The sequence below is a fragment of the Macrotis lagotis genome, chromosome 8, assembly GCF_037893015.1.
Source record: "Macrotis lagotis isolate mMagLag1 chromosome 8, bilby.v1.9.chrom.fasta, whole genome shotgun sequence".
Classification (NCBI taxonomy): domain Eukaryota; kingdom Metazoa; phylum Chordata; class Mammalia; order Peramelemorphia; family Peramelidae; genus Macrotis; species Macrotis lagotis.
The window spans coordinates 112,225,704-112,246,407 of record NC_133665.1 but is presented as its reverse complement, the minus strand read 5'-3'; the positions used below and the strand labels follow the sequence as shown (position 1 = coordinate 112,246,407).

Below are 20,704 nucleotides of genomic sequence, written 5' to 3'. Positions count from 1 at the left end.
TGTCTCTTTCTCTGACGCTCTATTGTAGAAGAGATTATAGGAGTATAGATCTAAAGATGGATGGGACCGCAAGGTCTTCTAGTGCCCCCCCCCCATTTTAACACTTTTCCTCTAATGATTAAGTAGCTAAGGCCCAAGTAGATGAAGAGACTCTTCCCCAAAGGCCATACAGGTAGTAAGTGCAGGGCAAAGACAGAACCAATATTTGATGACTCCATCCAAATTCAGAGCTCTTTCCCCTGCACCTCAGTGACTCCTGGTTAAGTTAAAGATTGAATTCCATGGCCTTCACTATTCTATTTGACTCTAACACTCTGAGGTTTTAAGGGTTCTTGATTTCAATAATATGGCACTTCCCTCATCAATTTAGAGTATAATTCTGCTATTTCTTATTAAATAGATTTTCATATTTTAGGTGAAAAAATATGCCTACTTATGACCAGAGTGCTGATAAGTCTTCCTGCATTTTAGCAAGGTCAGTCCTAAGACAACAGACCCACAATCATTTGCTACGGGGACATTAGAAACCTTTCCTCCTGGTGGAACCTCTGACCTTTACCTCCAGCCTCTGAAAACTCCTGAGTCACCCCCACACCACAGATTAACTTCATATTGATTCAATAAACATTTATTTATGATGAAGCATCATGGAAGGAATTGAGTGTGGAGGCTTGTAATAGTCATAAAGGCAACCACCAAGATAATGGATTTCAGAAATGAGTCTGTCATCAGATATTAATAGAAAACATAGAACAATTAACTGGAACTTAAATATACAATAAACATTTGGAGAAAGGAAGTTATGGTTTGAAGGAAATAAATTTCCTCTGGATTTTTTTTCTCTCTCATATTGACGCAGTTATTTCTAAAATAAAAGAATCTGAAAATGTTCTTTGCTCTGACTAGGAAGGGGATTTTTTTTTTCCATTGAGGGTTTTATTCTTTTCCTTCTGACATCCTACCAGGTACATGGTGACTTTTCAGTAACCTAGATTGAGAGAGCTATTTTTGAGACTGTCAACATCAATTTGCCTACAGGAAAAAAGATTTGAAGCCTTGGGCAAATATCATGTCACCGATGACAGGATTTAGGACTGGAAGGAAATTTAGAGATCATCTAATCCAAGGTGTTCATTCAGAGAATAGGAAATGGAGACTCAGAAAAGGAAGTCACTTATCCAAGACTTCCTGGTTAGTAAATGTGAGAGCTAGGGCTCCAGATCTCCTGATTTTACATCCAGTTTTAACCCATTCAAAGAGGATGTTAGAGACAGCTTGATGGTGCGGTGAGTAGAGCATTGGTCCCAGAGTCAGGAAAACTTGAAGCTAAATCTGGTCTTAGTTACTTTAAGAGGATATGATCTTGAATAAAGTAATTTAACCTCTGTGTCCATCCTATTTCTTCATATGTAAAAATGGAGATAATAGTAAGGTTACTGTGAGCTTGAAATGAGATAATATCTGTAATGTATTTGACAAATCTTAAAGTTCTAGAAGTGCTATTGTTATCAGTGTTGTTCTAGTATTATAATATTATAGGTTGATATACTTTTATATCCTACCCTCATTATATCCTGAGTCTCCTACTCTTCTTTTTCTCAAACTTTGTTGTTCAGTGATTTTAGTCACATCCAATTCTTTATGACCCTGTTTGAAGTTTTCTTGGTAAAGATTCTAGAGTGACTTGCTATTTCCTATTCTAGTTCATTTTACAGATGAGGAAACTAAGGCTAACAGTGTGAAGTGTCTTGCCCAGGTCCCACAGCTAGTAAGTGACTGAGGCTGGATTTGAACCCAAATTTTCTGACTCTAGGCCCAGCACTTTGCCCAATGGGCCACCTAACTGCCCCTTCCCTTAAGCACTTACAGAGTATATGATTTTACATTGCATTTTGTGCATGTATATGTGTTGATTCCTTCTTTCTATTTTAAACTTCTTGATGATGAGACTTATGACATTTCTCTTTATATTTTCTTTAGTACTGAGCTCAAGCCTTGAACAAATTTTAAATCATTAAATAAATGTGACCTTGTCAAGAGAGGCAGCATCCTGAATAGATCAGAGAGCTGGATCTGAACACAGGTTATAAGGGCCCCAAACTGAGCTCTGGCACTTATTGAACTTTAATTTCTTCCTCTATAAAATAGGGATAAAAATACTTGAATTATCAACTTCATAGGATTCTAGTAAAAAAGCTTTTTATATACTTTTTTATTAATATATTTATTTTTCCCCCAAATACATTTTTAACATTTTTGTTTTGGTGTTTTGTTTGGGGGTTTGTTTGGGTTGGCTTTTTTTTGTTTGTTTTTTGCAAGACAGTGGGGTTAAATGACTTGCAAGGTCACACAGGTAATTATTAAGTGTCTAAGACTGGATTTGAACTCAGGTCCTCCTGACTCCAGGGCTGGTGCTCTATCCATTGTGCCACCTAGCTGCCCCCATTTTTACATTTTAAAAATTTTTGAGTTCCAAATTCCAACCTTCCTTCTCCCCCCCTTTCTCCCTTCCTTGAGATAGTAAGCAGTCAGATACAGGTTCTACAAGTGCAATCATGTAAAATATTTCCATATAAGTCCATATAAGAAGCCCTTGAAAATAAAAAGAATGAAAGGATGAGAAAAATAGAATGTTTCAGCCTGCTTCTCTGGAGACAGATAGTATGCTATATCATTAGCATTTTAGAATTGTCTTGGATCATTGTAATGTTAAGAATAGCTAAGTCATTTATAATTCTTAAAAAACAATATTTCTGATACCATGTATAATTTTCTCTTGGTTCTGTTCACTCTTTTGCATCAGTTCATATAAGTCATTCCATGTTTTTCTGAAATCATTTGACCTGTCATTTTTATATCACAATAAACACAGCTTGTTTAGCCATTCCCCAATTGATGAGCATCCCTTTGATTTCCAGTTTTTAGCCTCACAAAAAGAGGTACTATAAATATTTTTATCTTTGTCTACTTTTAAAAAGACAGTTAGGTGGCACAGTGGACAGATCATCTAGAGTCAGAAATATTCATCTTTGTATGTTTAAATCTGGCATCTGATACTTACTAATGCTGTGACCCTGGGTAAGTCACATAACTGGTTGCCTCAGTTTCCTCATCTGTAAAATTAACTGGAGAAGGAAATGTCAAACAACTGAATATCTTTCCAAGAAAAACCTAAATGGAATCACAAAATATTGAACCCAATGGAAAATGTCTAAAAAAAAACTCAAAACTTTTAAATGTAATGTGAATATAAATAATGTTTTGTCCTTCATTCTCAAAGAAAACCATGACCTCAGGGAAGTGATAAGCACATGAATTGGATTTGAGTGAGAGGGATGCTCCTCCAGAACCATCTGGGTCTAGTGGCCAGATGTGAATCAGGATGACTGAAGATAGCCCTGGGTGCAAGGCAATCAGGGTTAAGTGACTTGCCCAGGGGCATATAACTAGTGTCAAGTGTTTGAAGTCACATTTGAACTCTTGTCCTTCTGACTCCAAGGCCACTGCTCTATCCACTGAGCCACCTAGCTGCCCATGAATGAACTGGCTTTAAAAATAATTCACAGGATCATAGGTTTAGAGCATGAAGGGATCTTAGAGATCATTGAGTTCAACAACTCAATTTACACATGAGGTAGTTAATGATAAGATATATCTTTTCCTGATTGACTCCTAACAAAGTTACCAAAGCAAAGCAGGAAGGAAGAACCAGGAAATTTCCAAATTGAAATGTGCTCCTTTGAGAGGTAGGGATGTCCCCATCACTGAAGGTAAGTGGGAGATAGACTACACAATCAGAGTCAGACCAGACTCTCAGCGTTTGTGATTCAATAATGATAATCTACTTTAAAATATGAATAATTTATTTTGTAGTCAATAGATTAACTTGTAAAAAAGGAGGTTTCCCAGTAAGTTTCAAGCAAAAAATTTCTTTTGAAATCTAAATAATTGGACTCTTCAGAGTAAGAAACATAACCAATAAAGGAGGAAAGTCAATCTATCATCTGCCTTCAAGAATCTTTCAGTTTACTTTAGTCTTATTCCCAGGAAAGGGTGAGAAATTTATAGATACCTTGAAGTAACCTTCTGTAGCTACCAGAAATGAGCCATTACTATTTTTCAAAGGTTATACTATCATTTAGGAAATCACCTTTCTCTTTATCCTTGTAAAGAAGAACAATAACAAATTAAACCTTTTCCTTCTAAGGGTTTAACATGATTGCTTTTTTAAGAGGCATCTGGGTGGAAAGGTGGATAGTGCAGTGAATTAGGAAGGCCTACTTCAAATCTGACATCAGACACTTACTAGCCAGATGACCATTGGGCAAGTCACTAAACTAAAAGTCTCAATTTCCTCATCTGTAATATGAGGTTGGTTAATAGCATCTATCTACATGTTTGTTGAGAGGATAAAATACAAAAAGCACTTAGCAAAGCCTAAAGCTTTATATAAATGTTAATCATTATTTTCATTATTATAAAAAGACAAATACAGCAAACACATATTAATCACCTATTGCACAAAATACTGTACATGTATCACTAGGGTCTTTCCTGAGACTGGTACAACTTATAGATAAAAATCAAGGTCTTGTTCTAATGGAACTTATGTAACTGGAAGGGAAGTGAAAGATCCTCTACTCCAACCACATCATGGGGAAATTGAAACCCACAAAACTAAGGGAGAACCAGTAAGTTGTCCTAGTATGGGTTCAAATAGTCCTACTATACGCTTTCATTTCCTCTAGCACTATTTCAATAGTGTCCTCACTAAATTCTCTGTCTCCAGTCATTTTTCCCCAATTAATCTCCTTTCTAGCTATAAAATTGATATTCCTCAAGCACAGATGTCCAGATTTTGTAGACCATGTCACAGACTGTGCATCATGCCTCAAATGCTCTCCTTCCTCAAACCTACTTCTTGTGATCCATCATTCTTTTCAAGGCATTCCTCATGGCCCACTAAAATAAAGTCATTCCTGATGTTCAAAAGTGTTGGTGTTCTCCTCCTTTTCTACAAAATTATTTTTGTATAAATTTTATGGTGACTTATTTGTCTACTGTTCTCCCTCCACCTTCCAACAGCTTTTTTGAATCCCTAGTGCCTTAGGATATGAAGTCTGACATTTGATATAGGTCTTAATAAAGAAATGGTTGTTGAAATGAATTAAGAGGGGGCGGATAGGTGGTGTAGTGGATAAAGCACTGGCCTTGGAGTCAGGAGTACCTGGGTTCAAATCCGGTCTCAGACACTTACGAATTACCTAGCTGTGTGGCCTTGGGCAAGCCACTAAACCCCATTTGCCTCACAAAAAAAAATAACCTAAAAAAAAAAAGAAATGAGTTAAGAGGAGCTGAGTTGAGTCAATCCTATAAGGATATTTACCAATGAATTAATTTGCAGGTTCCTGATATACAAGATGTGAAAATGAACCCCAGCCCACTCCAAAAAAGTGTGTAATCTCTCAAGGATTGTAGTAGTTCCAGAAAACTCTAGAATTTACTAGAGGAGTAAGATAAAAAGAGATATTAGGTAGGAAGAGATCTCTTGCAAGTTATATGAGGATAATTAATGCTTGCAAAGCTTATAACATAGTTATGAAAGCTTTCCATTATAATTTTGGACATAAGGACCAAAAAGAAACTCTAGACCTGGTTCAGAACAGATTTTACTGGCACTGACTGACAGATGATATGCAAGAGTGGGACATGGGTTTCTTTATAGAGCAGGAAGCATCATCTACTGTTCTTTTCTATTTTTATGCATCAGAGAACAAACAGAGGAATAGCAAAGTTAACAATAGAGAGACATAAAAACATCAGCCCATGAAAGGAAAGGATAAAAATCAAAGACTTTTAGAGCCGGAAGAGACCTTAGAGAAGTCATAACCTCTCTTGCTTGTTTCCACATTTGTAAAATAGGAATCATCATAGCACTCACCCCACAGAGTTTTTGTGAGGAAAATGAGATAATATGTAAAAAGTACTTTGAAGTCATTAAAGAGTGTTATCATTATTATCATCCATTATCATTTTATCTATTTAATTCCTCTTCATCTCATCCTTTTATAATCTTTCCCTTTCTTTAAGTTCAATTCAGGAGCCTCCTTCCCTCCCCCCCATTAAACCTCCTCTAATCCCTTCATGTAAAGGGGCACTTTAGATTTCTCTTTTGCCCCACCACACCCTATCCTGTAGTATACCTATGCATATAGTAATCATCAGGCAGCTAGGTGGCACATAGGATAGCATGCTGGCCCTAGAGTCTGGAGGACCTCAGTTCAAATCTTGTCTTAAGTATTTACTAGCTGTGTGACACTTCATCTTCTTTGCCTCAGTTTCCTCATCCATAAAATGAGCTAGAGAAAGAAATGGCAAATCTCTCCAGTATCTTTGCCAATAAAACCCCAAATAGAATCATGACATCATATGTGACTAATCAACAAAATAGGTCATCTCCCCATATGGAGCCATGAGAAGTTGGATATGACTAAACAACAAAACAATAAAACAATCAGAATGTAAGGCAGCTTTAGTCTTGTTTCAGTATTTGTATCTCCAAACTCCAAACTTTGTATCTTCAAACTCCAGACTTTGAATATCCAGAGTGCTGAATAGTAAGAAATTATAATATGTAAACGAAACCCCCTCATTTTACTGATGAGGAAATAGAGATGCAACAAAAATGCACTAAATTTTATAATCACATAATTGATAAGCAAGAGACCCAGAACTTAAACTCAAGTCATTCAATTCCATTTCCAGTGGTCTTTCTACCACTCCATTGGAAGTCACTTTCATTGGCCTCTCCAAACATATTCAGTCCAAACATTTATTGAGCACTTTCTCTGGTCAAAAAACCTGAGCCAGATGCTGGGGACACAAATAGCAAATGAGACATACCCTTTTCTTCAAGGAATTTATAATATATTGGAAGAGTTCAAATAAGAAACATTTAAAATTATAGGAATCCAATGGAAGAAAGGGGAAGGAAAGGTATAAGTATGGTAAGCTGTTAAATATTCAAAAAACAATTTGGGGAGGTGGAGGAATATATACTAAGAAACCCTTTTAAGTTTAATCTGCATTACTAATATTTTATTCATCATTTTCTTAAGTACGAAAAAAATCAACAAAACAATAAATCAAGTCTTGATTTGTAGTTTTGTCAATTTCCATGATGTAAATGCTCATATTGAAAATTAAATAATCTCGCAGCAGCTAGGTGGCACAGAAGATCAAGCCCTGACCAAGGAGTCAAGAGGAATTGAATTCAAATCCAGCTTCAGACACTTGTCATTTATTAGTTATGTGACTCTGAGCAAGTCACTTAACTCTGATTGCCTCACCAAAAAAGATTTCAAAGTCAGTAGCTAGCAGAAACTGGCACCAGCACACCCCTTCACTGTACAAACAAAGGTTTGAAAGAGAATTTGAAAAGATCAAGATCATTTCTAGATGTAGTAATCATAGATGTAGACCCTAAGGAGACCTTAGGGATCAATTAGTCCAAGTCCTTTCATTTACAGATGAAGAAAACAAGTCCCAGACTGGGGAAATAGTTTGCCCAAAGTCACACAAGGAGTAAACAAATGAATAGAATTTAAATCTGAGCTCTAAATCCAAACTCAATGTGCATTCTCCTATGCCATTCTGTCTCTCAGAAGAATTCTGATATATATCCGCTATATGCTAATGTAATGTAACAGCTTGGATAACAAGTCACTTTGGCATCAGGGAGTCAAGTTCTCTAAAAGAAACATGTTGATTGTGTAACCTTAGCCAAGTCACTGGACTCAAGTCAAGCTTTACAGGCAGCTTTCTAACAGTTTAAGTTTCAAAGTTGATGGTAATGCTCTTTGGTAAAAAGAATTTCTAAGTCAGGAATTTTCTACATCAATGAAATTACAAGTTTGGTACAAAAAAAATCTCCCATTATTTATGTACTATAGCTCTCTTAGACTGTAGGCTCCTTGAGGTTCAAATACTATGTTCTTTTTCATCTTTGCATCCCCAGCACCTTGTACCCACTTATCCCTGAATTCAATGGAAGCATTAGAAGAAAAGTTAATGACCATTTAAATCCTTCATTTTCCAGAAGGGGCAGCTGAGATCCAAAAAGAGAAGGGATTTGAGCAAATTAGGAAAGAGGTAGAACTCAAACTCAGATCTTCTGACTCATTTTCTTTCTATGAGACTGTATTCTGAGTTCAGAGACTTAGACATAGAAGATATTTAATAAATATTTGCTCCCTTCTCTGTCTTCCCTTCTTAAGAAGGGCATAATATTGAACATAGAGAAAAGGCAAATGATATAAATGTGGAAATAATAATTCCCTTGTGTCTAGGACTTAGAGGTCCACAAAGTACTTCCTGTACTATCTGTTCCAACAGGAAATGCAAGTATTATTATCATCATTCCCATTTGCAATTTGTGAAATTTCTGTGTGTTGGAGTTGATTACCAGTTAAAGTTGATTACCAGTAGTCACAGAATTCAAATTTAGCTCTCCTAATAATGAGTCCATTACTTTATCCCCTTTATCAAGTCAACTCCCAGAGAAAAAATAGATAAGTTACCTGTTAATAATTCACTTGGTTTTCTATAAAGATGATTGATTTGTGATTGAACAAAGGGATCTATGAAAAAGGAACTAAGCATTCATTTCAAATACCATCAACCACTCTGTGTGCTGGACAGTTCCTTTTACATCATGATGCCTTCTAAAGGATTTCACTATAAAGTGCCTGCAGAATTAAGGAAACCTTGCCCTCTGTAGATATTAAACTGGTTCTATGCAAATATTTGCCAACAATACTGGGGCTGTTAGACAATCCATTTGGCAACAGTTAAAAGTGACTATTCAAACATTCATCTAAATGCTACATTAGAGAAAAGAATGGCTTAGGGAAATATTGATAACATCAATATTTTCAATGTGGCAAATATCCATTTTGTAGACCTAAGTTCACACAGGTGCTGAAGAAATGACATTAAAAATAGGAATTATTGTCAGAGGTCCTGGGTTAGAGCCAGTTAATTAAGATCAGAAATTGCAGACAAGTTGTCCTTCTGTCTCAATGAAGTGTTTCCATGTAAGAAATTCTTTATGTAGATGAAATAACACTTAAGGACCAACAATCTCTCCAAAAAATGAAGGTATTATAGCAGAATCATATCATATGATTCTATAATGCTCTTAGATTTACAAATTATATTTATCACAAAAGCTTAGATAGCTATTTTGCAAATGAGGAAATTTGAGACCCAAAAAAGATTAAAATGGTCTACACAAGGTTCAGAATTAAGATTCAGGACAGCTGAGATTCCAGTGGTGGCCTCATCCTAATTCAAAAGAAATAGCACAAAACACTTACTATTATTTCACATTGGTCCTTTTGAGCAATCGCTTAAATTTTTCACTTATAAGCACACAGACACATTACCTAAACAGAAAAAAAAAAAGAATGAGAAAAATGTAACCGCAGTTGGAACATTATTTTTGAAATTCCAAAGTAAAACAATAACACTAAAATTGGTGACTTCAAAACAACTTTTACATGCATGGTTGAGATGTTTAGGATTATATTAATAATAAAGGAAGTGAGGCATAGCTGTATAATAAGAAATCTGGACACAGCAATTTAAAAACAGTTAGAAGTCATTGCCACTGGTATTTTCCACCTGGTTTCAGGCTAATGGCTTCTCATCATAGAATACACATAGACCTAGAAAATTCTGCTAGATATTTGATATTTTTTCTTTTTTTTTTGTTTTTTGGTTTTTTTAGGTTTTTTTTCAAGGCAAATGGGGTTAAGTGGCTTGCCCAAGGCCACACAACTAGGTAATTATTAAGTGTCTGAGTCTGGATTTGAACTGAGTCTGGATTTGAACCCAGGTACTCCTGACTTCAGGGACGGTGCTTTATCCACTGCGCCACCTAACTGCCCCTGATATTTTTTCTTTAAACAAATTCCTTGCTTCAGTCCCATCTTCCACTTTGAAATTAGGTTTGAATCTATAGGAAATCCACAGAAATATGATAGAGGATTTTCACAATTGTCCTTTCTGGTTGATACCTGATTAAAGAAAAGAGAAGGAAGGTATATGGGGAATGGATCTGGGAAAGTGACTTGTTAATACATGATCAAATGAACCTAGGACTTTGGCATTGCCAAATATAATGATATTAGCTGACATTTACATAGAATTTTAATACTTATAAAATACTTTATACATATTATCTCATTTGATTTTCACAGATACCAGACAGGTAGGTGATTCAGACACTATTGACATCATTTTATAGAAAAGGAAATTGAGATTAAGTGACTGAATGAGGGCTCACCCAACTAACAAGAATATAAGATAAGATTCAAACCCAGAGTTCCAAGAGGTAACCAGTGGTATAAGGTACAGAGCGCCGCACCTGGATTCAAGAAGACTTGAGTTCCAATCTGAGTACACATCCTTGTTGCTGATACTGCTGTTGCTGCTGTTATTGTTGTGTTTGTCCTTTGTTCTCAAAGAAGACCATGGCATCATGGTGGCATAAAGTGATACCTTGACAAGCATGTAAATTGAATGGGAGTGACGGGGTGCTGTATTAAGTCACTAGTTTCACTTTTACTCTAGGGTTATGGTCAGATATGGATCTAGAGGTGACCCTGGATGTGAGGCTATCAGGATTAAGTGACTTGCCCAGGGTCACACAGCTATTGTCAAGTGTCTGAGGCCAGATTTGAACTCTGGTCCTCCTGACCCCAGGGCTGGCACTCTATCCACCAAGCTACCTAATTGTGTAATTGGACAAGTCCATTAATGTCTATTTGCCTCAGTTTCCTCTACTATAAAATGGGGATATTGATAGTACTCACCTCACAAGGTTATTATGAAGCTTAAATGAAATATAAAATTTATAAAATATTTATAAATGTATATTTATAATTGAGATATATAGAAAAGTTAGTATTACATATAGCAAATGTCATATAAAGATTTATTCCTTTCCCCTCTCCTTATCATTTTTCTCACAAAGCCTTATACTATTGGAAGCACCATGGTAATGTCTGTCAGTTATCTGAGAAGCATCATATTTATGTGCTAAACAATGCGTTAAGTGTTTGGGATACAAAGAAAAGCAAAAACAACCCTGCCTTCCTAGAAGTGACATTCATGGAGAGATAGTATGTAAATTGACTTTTATAAGCTCTAAGGGTCCTTATCTCAATTCATCCTGCCACAGATGAGTTGGAATCCTGAGCAAGCAAGATTACTTCTCCCCTTCAGGGTTACAGAAGCACCCTGAATGGATTATTAGGCCACAGAAAAGGGATTATTCTCCAGTGCTAGCAACTTGATGTTGGCCTCATTCTAGTTGTTCTCCCTAACATTAATTATCTGTCATAATTTGCATCTCTATCTTCATATCCCTACCATTGGTTGGCTCCCCAATACCAATTAAACCAATTAAGATTAATTACTTTTACAAAGGGATATTTACTGAGAAGATAAACCAAGAACAGAAATACAAATATCTCCCAACCTCCCTCCAATACCTATGAGATACATCCTCCCCTATCTATCACCTCAGTCCTAAGGAAAATAGACTCAAATTTGAAGCAGATTTACAGTACCATTTCCCCTACCAAGCTCAGACTCGTAGCCAACAATGAATTAGGCCAAGCAGCCTCTCTGCTGCTAAGTCATTTATTCATGCTTGGCTAATCTTGGCATAGACTTGAGCTCCTGGACTTCTGACATTCTCTAATTCCACTTTTTGAAGCTCACAAGGTTGTAGCCATCTTCAATATTTCTTCCCCTCAAAGCAGGAAAAAATAGGTGCAAAACAAAGAAGCAACACAGTGGGATTGTGTGGTCACAAGTCACATGATGACAGCTTAGTTGGAGAAACAGAAACCTGGAGAGGCCCCAAGAGGCCTACAGCAGTTTTTGCCTCCTCACTCCTACACAGTTCTGTTGGAGTACCTTCTCTTCTTAGTTATCATTTGAATGCATTCTCAGCTTCAGTCCAGCAATCATCAGAAAGGCTTCTCTTCCTAAGACAGGAGACCAAAAACAATCAGGATATTCATATTTAATACAAACAATAGAGACTGGAGATGGAGAGTCATGTAAAAGAAACATCAAATAGGCCAACATAGCTCAATCATGGAGTGCATGAAGGAAATGAAGGAAAAATAAAGTATGTTTGGAAAAGTAGGAAGTGACCAGATGGTGAAGAACTTTAAATACCAAACAAAAGTCTTCATATTTGATCCTAGAGGTAGGCACTATAGTTCATTAAGTAAAGAGGTGATATGGTCAATTTATGCTTTAAGAAATTCATTTTGCCAGTTGTATAGAAAAAGATAGATAGATTGCAGTGGGAAAAGACTTGAAGAAGGGAGATCAATTAAAAGACTATTTAGGTAGTGCAGAAAAAGAAGTTCTGAGGACCTGAAGTAGGATGGGGGCTACGTTAATGAAAAGAATGGGTCTCATACAAGAGATATTTTAAAGGTCAAAACAATGAAATACATTAATAGATTGTATATTTGGGGTTAATTAGAAAAGAAATGATGAATCAAATCTCAAGGCTGCAAATCTGGATGATTAGAAGAATGATCTAAACCCTAACAGAAATGACCATTGAACCTTAAGTTATAAAATTTAAGTCCTAGAAATACCACTTCCTAGCTATCTAACTTTGGTCTTGTCCCTTTCCCCTCTCTTTCCTTATCTGTAGGTTGTTGGGCTACATAAACTCTAAAGGGTTTTCCTTTAAAGAACTTACAGAGATCATAAACTGATAAGAAAACTGACATTTACATAAAACTCATTTGTACTATATCAACTTTTCCCCTCACAGAATAATCAAAAGTCTGAAATGTTATAAATTTCTGGGATGTAGTACGATATGATTATATATCTTTCACTTAGCCATTAATGTTTTGCATACATTAAATGGTTTCTAAACTAATGTAGACATCTCAATAAATATCCACATAGTTCTATATAATTCTAAATGTCAATGTTATAAAACTCCAGTCAGCAGTTAAGAAAAGATTGCATAGGTCAACCTCTTACAAATAGCAACAAGCATAAACACTAGAGGGAGGCAGTATGGTATTGTAGGAAGAAAACAGTCCTTGAAGACAGGAAGATTTCACATCAAATCCCACCTCTAACACATACTAATTGTAGGTCTCTGTGTAAGTCATATAACTTCTCATATACTTAGTATTCTAACAAAACTCTTTAAGACCCTATGTAGGAGAGAAAGTGCCAACCTGGATTGAGAGAGAGAGAGAGAGAGAGAGAGAGAGAGAGAGAGAGAATTTCTTTAACCATGAGTTCTCCTTAGCAATGAAATCACAAGTCCAGTCTCTATCTCTATCTTTAATTGATTTATTGGTTGGTTGGTTGGTTGGTTGGTTGTTGGTTCTTGTTCTTCATTCTTGAAAAGGATCAAAATGATATCATTATGTTGGAGTCAAGGTATGGTTGTCCAACTGTTACTGATTAGACCATTACAAGCTTGGGAGGCTCTGCCCCAGGTCAGGCACAAATAATCTACATGAACATTTGTATTGGAAATGACTGAATTTTCACATTTCATATTTTTTTATCTACTGAAATTCTATTTTGCTCACAAAGTATAGCACTTCTAGCAGAGAAAGGGGAAAAAATAGGAAGTCACTTTACCATAGAACAAATTCAGGTCCTATCAATCTTCTCAATAACAAACTATACTCCAAAAACCATGCTGGTTATGAGGAGATAAAAACAAAAATTCAGCAATTTCTTCTTTAAAAGATCTCATATGTAGATCTCATGTATGGAAAGACCTAAGAATTTTCCACAAGTCATAGTCAATTGTGAATTCTGGTGTTGATATACATGAACTGACATACATGAACAGGTGCATGCACAATCCAGAACAATGCAGAAAAAAAAGAAGGTGCAACTAATGAAGTATAAGTTTCCTTAACTCTATGGACTGGCCAGGTCGGTTGCTTGACTTGAGAGGATTCTTGGAATCCCCAAGTAACTGTATCTTAATTCTTGAAGGAACCTTGAATTTTAAAAAGTCCAATAAAGGAACCATATTCACCATTCCTAATGTGATTATTATCCACGTTACATATATTATTTCTTTTGATTCTCACTGTTATTATCCCTATTTTATGGTTGAAGAAACCAAAGCAGATAGAGATTAAGTGACTTGCCTTGGGTCACAAAGTCAGTAAATGGTCGAGACTGGATTCAAAAATCAGGTCTTCCAGACTCTGGGTATGGTGTTCCATTTAGAGTAGAAAACTTATTAGTGGACAAGATGGGGAAAGGAAAAGTAAAGAACATTACATACACATTAAACACAATCTTAAGAGTTACTTTTAATCATTGGTATCATTGATATCAAGGATAGAGGAGGCAAAAAGGATAAAATAGAAAGAGTGTTGAATTTGGAGTCTGAGGAACAAGATTCAAATTCTAACCCTCCTACCTTGATACCATGGGCAAAGTTTCTTCACCTCTTATGAAGCTGTTTCTTTGTCCATTAAAGGAGATGACTGGAGTTGGTGCTCTCTAAGGTCCCTTCAGGTTCTGAATCTAAGTTCTTAGGATATATACTAATGTGTAAACCTATGACAATGCATTAATTATATGACTCAGTAGGAATTAAAGTGCCATCATATGCTTAATTGAAGTTAAACAGCTCCAAAAATTACAACCCCAAAAGCTGCATTGGAAAAAAGCCAGAAACCCCATGGGTTCTGATCATTTACATGTCATTTCACTTACTTAGCTCTTCCCCAAAAGAGAGCTAAGAATATTTTTCCAGTACTCATTGAATCAGAAAAACAAACAGCAGCCTTCTTGCTAAGGGTAATTAAAAAGAAAGATGACATTACCATGTTTAGAGGAAAGAATCCCTTGATCAACTGTGGAAAATCTGGAGATGTTGTCCTTAAATCCCTTTGAGACTCTGCATATGGGAGTATGTAGCCCATTGAAAGATCCTAGAAAATTAACTACAAAAAACACTTCATGTCAAAAAACTATGTCAGTTGTGCCCACCTGGAATCACAGACCTTTGAGCAATTGATCTTCTGCACAACTAATTAAATAAACTATAAGATTCATCTAATTTGAATACTTAAATTCCAAAAAAAAAGCATTTTTTTAGGGTTTTGCAAGGCAATGGGGTTAAGTGGCTTGCCCAAGGCCACATAGCAAGGTAATTATTAGGTGTCTGAGGCCGGATTTGAACCCAGGTACTACTGACTCCAGAGTCGGTGCTCTAACCACTGCACCACCTAGCTGCCCCTAAAAAGAGTATTCTTAAACTTGATGGATTTGAGCACAAAATCAATTCTTTCATCTGTAGACCTACAATACAAAGTTGGTAATTTAGACCAGGATGTTCCCCTTTAAGTGTCTTTTGTGATCATAGTTGATAAATTCACCAGTATTCATTCTACTAAAAGATGCTTTCCCATCAAAATGAAAATGTGCATGTGATAGTGTTTTCCATAATAAGTGACAGTTATATTTCCTAAATTGACTAGCAATTGGTGACTATTTCAACACTCCAAAGGATGGATAACCTCCCCAATGTTCAAGTTCCTCCCATTGATTTTTATATCTGTCCTGTACACCTCAGTAGGTATCCTTCATGTGTTGCTGTGTGATGTCCACTGGGTGATGAACTTCTTAGCACTTAATTGGCTGGAATCATGAATGATAGTGTCCATTTTGTTGCCCCAAAAACCTTTCCAACCTGGTAGGGACTGCTAGAGTATATATATATATAACATAGATTTCATTAGAGCCTTCAAGGAGAATGTCAGTAGAGTCCAGTGATTGCATTTCTCTATAACTTTCTCCAAGTCTTCACCTGTATGTTTATGAGCAAATTTTAAGCACAACTGTGTGATGAGATTTGTAAACCTTATGACATGATCTAAATCTCATTGTTGTGATTATAATTATCAGGAAGTATTGCATTCAATGAAAAAGGATCAGTCAATTATGATGGATGCAGCTCCTCTCAGGAGTTCAGAGATCAAGGTCAAACCTGGGAGACCTGTTATAAACAATGCCATCCATATCCAGAAGAAAACAAAAACAAAAGCAAAACCACAGACTCTGATACTATATTCACTTTTTTAAAACTTCTCTTATGTTTTTCCTTCCTATCTCATGGTTTTCTTTCTTTTCCCTTAGTTTTAAATCCTCTTCCCCAAAATGACTAATATGTAAATATGTTAGACAGAAAGGTATGTGTACAACTTTTACCAGACTGTTTGCCACCAAGGGAAGGGAGGAAGGAATGGAGGGTGATAGAAAAAATGTGGAACTTATAAATTTGCAAATGATTGAATGTTGAAAAACTACCAAAGTATGCAATTAGAAAAATCAAATCAAATATCAATTAGAAAAAAAAGAAAGATAGAGTCTAAGGACCTAGGTTTAAATTCTCCCTTTGTTGTGTACTGTCTGTTGAACTTGGGTAAGTCACTCCTCTGACCTTATCTTCTAGGGAGTTAGACAAGATAACCCCTGAGTTATCTTTCAGTTTTAAATCTATTACCCTATCATTTGCATAGCATTTTTAGATTTATAAAGTATTTTCATCACAATAGCTCTGTGACATAGAAAGTGTAAGTATTATTATTCCCTTGGGGAGGAGGGAATGGAGAGTTTAATATAATAGAGTAGATAGATAGATAGATAGATAGATAGATAGATAGATAGATAGAGTATAAGTGACTTCCCAATATGGAAATTTTCTCCACCACTGTAGATCAGAAACTTGACTATAGAGACTTAGGGATTAAGACATTGTGATTTGCCTATATTCATAAAGCTAATATGTGTTTAGTATAAGGCCAGACTTGGCCCCTGTTTTTCTTGACACCAAGAGCAGTCTCTTTATCAATAATATGATACTACCATTCATTCCTATTTTATGGATGAAGTTAAGTGATTTCCCAAAGGTCACACAGTTGCTAAGTATCAAAATCAAAATCTGAATCCAGTTTTCCTAATTCACTATTGTTTCTACTACCCTACTCTGACTCTCTAAGCCTAATCAAAGATATGTTGATAGGATTGTTTTTTGTTTTGTTTTGTTTTACATCATCAAGCATGAATCCTGATGCCTGATTTGAGGTATGATTGGATATAGTATTAAAACAATGAATGTCTTAGCATTAGCAGCCTTATCAGCTCCTCCAACTTCATTCTCTACCACTTCTGGCACACTGTGTTCACTGGTTCATCCACAGACCTGGCAATGAGTTTATTAAATTTATAATTCAGGGAGTCATACCTCACCCTGTGTCAAGGCTGGCTCTTCTCTTTAGAGTGAAATCTATAAAAAGATTTCTGGGAACAACCAAAAATATATAATTAACTAGTATGCATCCTGGCAGCAACAGGAAGCTCTCTCCAGAAGTAGGAAGAACATCTCAAGTGGCAGCAAGTGCCATATTTCAGAAAGAAGCAGTATGTGAAAGCTTCTGAACAAATCACAGTAGGTATTCCAAAAAACTCAAAATTTTCTGAAAAGGTCAGACAACACATTAGGTTACTTTCTTTGTTGTAGCTCTTAGTTGGTCCTTTAAAGTCCTTTAGTCTCTCTCTTTCTTTTAAACAATTCTATTTAATTATATTTTAAGGAGCTAAATATGAAACAAAATCCTTCATTTCTAAACAAAATGCTGTTTTGTTTTTTCATCCTTCTCTCATGCTACTCTCTTCCAAGCACTTTTTTTTGCTCCTACCAAAATGAAATCAACAAATGTTTATTAAGGCCATATTGAATGAGGAGTACTCTGCCCTGCTACAAACCAAGGAGCTTCTTCCTTGCCTTTGTTTACTTTCTTATTCCTGAAATGTGTGCTCTTCCCTCAATTCAATTCAATAAACATTTATTAAATGGATATTATTTTGAAAGCATTGCATTTGATGCCAAGGATACGAAAACAAAAATAAGACTTTCCTTAATCTCGGGGAAATTATTTTTTTACAATCAGAGAATAAATAAAAGATATATAAATATACAAAGCAATTTCAAAAGTTAAAGTTTCATTCCCTGGGGGTAGAACAGAAAATGTTTTATTTAAGGAATTCCCTTTGAAAGAAGCTTAGTAGTTAATGTATGTATTTGATATATAATATATTATATATTTTATCTCTGGATGGTCAAAGTGGTATCCCAAGTCTGGAATATGCTACAAAAATAAGAAGCATATTCCAGGCATGTAAGACCACTTTTATCACCTGTGGGAAGTCCAGAGATAGAACATCAAATACATTAATAACTTATATAGTCAATTTAACTTGAATGTAAAGTGGATGATGAGTCACAATAGGAAATAAGACTAGAATGCAGGTGGGAGCTAGAAAGTCGAGTTTTCAATTACAGACTGAGAATTGTTAATCTTATTCTAGAGACAATAGGAAGCCATCAAGGATTTCTGAGTGGGAGAATAAGTACAAATAATATCATTTTTTAAGAATACCAATTTTATTATAAAGCTTTTACACAAATAAAACTACTGTAACCAAGATCAAAAGAAATGTAGTAAATTGGGAAACAATATTTACAACTAATATTTCTGATAAAGGACTCATTTCTAAAATATATAGAGAACTGAGTCAAATTTATAAAATAACAAGCCATTCACCAAAGGACAAATGATCAAAGGATATGCAAAGGCAATTTACAGATGAGGAAATCAAAGCTAGCCATAGTCATATGAAAAATTGCTCTAAATCATTACTGATTAGAGAAATGCAAATTAAAGCATTTCTGAGGTACCATCTCATACCTAACAGATTGGCCAATATGACCAGAAAGGACAATGTTCAATGTTGGAAGGGATGTGGGAAATCTGGGACACTAATGCATTGTTAGTGGAGCTTTGAACTCATACAGCCTTTGTGGAGAGCAAACTGGAATTATGCCCAAAGGACAATAAAAATGTACATACCCTTTGATACAGCAATACCACCACTGGGTCTATACCCTGAAGAGATCATGAAAAAGGGTAAAACTTCCCTTGTACAAAAATATTTATAGCAGCTCTGTTTGTGGTAGCAAAGAATTAGAAATCCAGTGAATGCCCATCAATTGGGAAACGGTTGAACAATTTGTTCAACTGTGGTATATGTATGTTATGGAACACTATTGTTCTATTAGAAACCAAGAGAGATGGGATTTCAGAGAAGCATGGCAAGTCTTTCCTGAACTGATGCTTAGAGAGATAAGCAGAACCAGAAGAATATCACACACCTTAACAGCAACATGGGGGTGATGATCACCCTTAATGGACTTGTTCATTCCACCAATACAATAATCAGGGACAATTTTAGAGTATCTGTGACAGAGAATACCATCTATATCCAGAGAAAGAACTGTGGATTTTAAACAAAGACCAAAGTCTATTACCTTCATTTTTTTTTAAAGTATCTTACTATTTTATTTTCTCCTCAAGGATATGATTTCTCTCTCAACACATTCAATTTTGATCAATGCATATCATGGAAACAATGTAAATATCAGATTGCCTTCTGTTACGGGAAAGGGGGGGAATGTAAAATTCAAAACCTTACAAAAAGTTACAGGTAGAAACTACTATTGTATGTAATTGGAAAACAAATAAAATATTAATAAAAAGAATATAAATTTTAGAGCCATTAAAGAAATAATGGAAAAGAAGAGAATTGATACAGGGAAGATAAATAGGAGGTTATTACAATAGTCCAAGTGAAAGGTGAAGCAGAATTTAATTAGGGTAGAGACTGTGTGAGTCAAGTAAATACAATAGATTATGGAGGCAGGACTGACTTGACTTGACAACTTAACATATATGAGTATTGAGGGAGAGGGAAGTGTCACAGGTGATGACAAACTAATGAACCTTGGGTATTAAAAGGATGGTAGAGCTCTCAAGAGAAAGAGGAAAGTTTGGAGGAGTGATAAGGAAAGGTGTGGTTTTATTTTGGACATGAGATACTATTGAATATTCAGATGAAGATGTCCAGGAGGCAACTACTAACCTGCAATTGGCACTCAGGAAAGAATTTATGTTTTCAACACAGAAATTGTCTTCACCTTGAAATTTTTCTGTTGCTCCCATGGAGTCACCAGCATATGAACATAGTTCTAATGTTGTTGTTCAGTTATGCTCATTCTTCATGACCCTATTTGAGGGTTTCTTGGCAAAGATACTGGAGTTGTTTGCCATTTCCTTCTGTTCGTTTTATACATGAGGAACTGAGGCAACCAGACCTAATAACATTCATTAAAAGAAAAATAACACATTGGAATGAAAAGCTACTATGCTGAGAATACAGTTGTAAGTCTGGTTATATATATATACATATATATATATATATATATATACATATATATATATATATATATATATGTATAGCAAGTCACAATCATTTAAGGCACTGTCAGAAGGAAAGTTAACAAAAGATTGAAAAAGTTACTGCTTTCCAGAAAGAAAGAAAGAAAGAAAGAAAGAAAGAAAGAAAGAAAGAAAGAAAGAAAGAAAGGAAGGAAGGAAGGAAGGAAGGAAGGAAGGAAGGAAGGAAGGAAGGAAGGAAGGAAGGAAGAAAGAAACAAAGAAACAAAGAAACAAAGAAAGAAAAATGTTTCACAAAACTAAATCTGATAAAG

At 35.5% G+C, this 20,704-nt stretch overlaps 1 long non-coding RNA gene across 1 annotated transcript in view; it reads right to left on the bottom strand.

Annotated features, from left to right (window-relative positions):
- The window catches only part of LOC141496105 (uncharacterized), a 98,665-nt gene extending 78,363 nt beyond the window's left edge, over positions 1-20,302 (bottom strand). The window contains exons 1-4 of the long non-coding RNA XR_012470934.1: positions 20,077-20,302; positions 14,919-15,038; positions 11,637-12,059; positions 9,378-9,446 (exon numbers count right to left, since the gene is read on the bottom strand). This is a non-coding gene — a long non-coding RNA (uncharacterized LOC141496105). The remainder of the gene's footprint in view (positions 1-9,377; positions 9,447-11,636; positions 12,060-14,918; positions 15,039-20,076) is intronic.
- Positions 20,303-20,704: the final 402 nt, after the last annotated feature.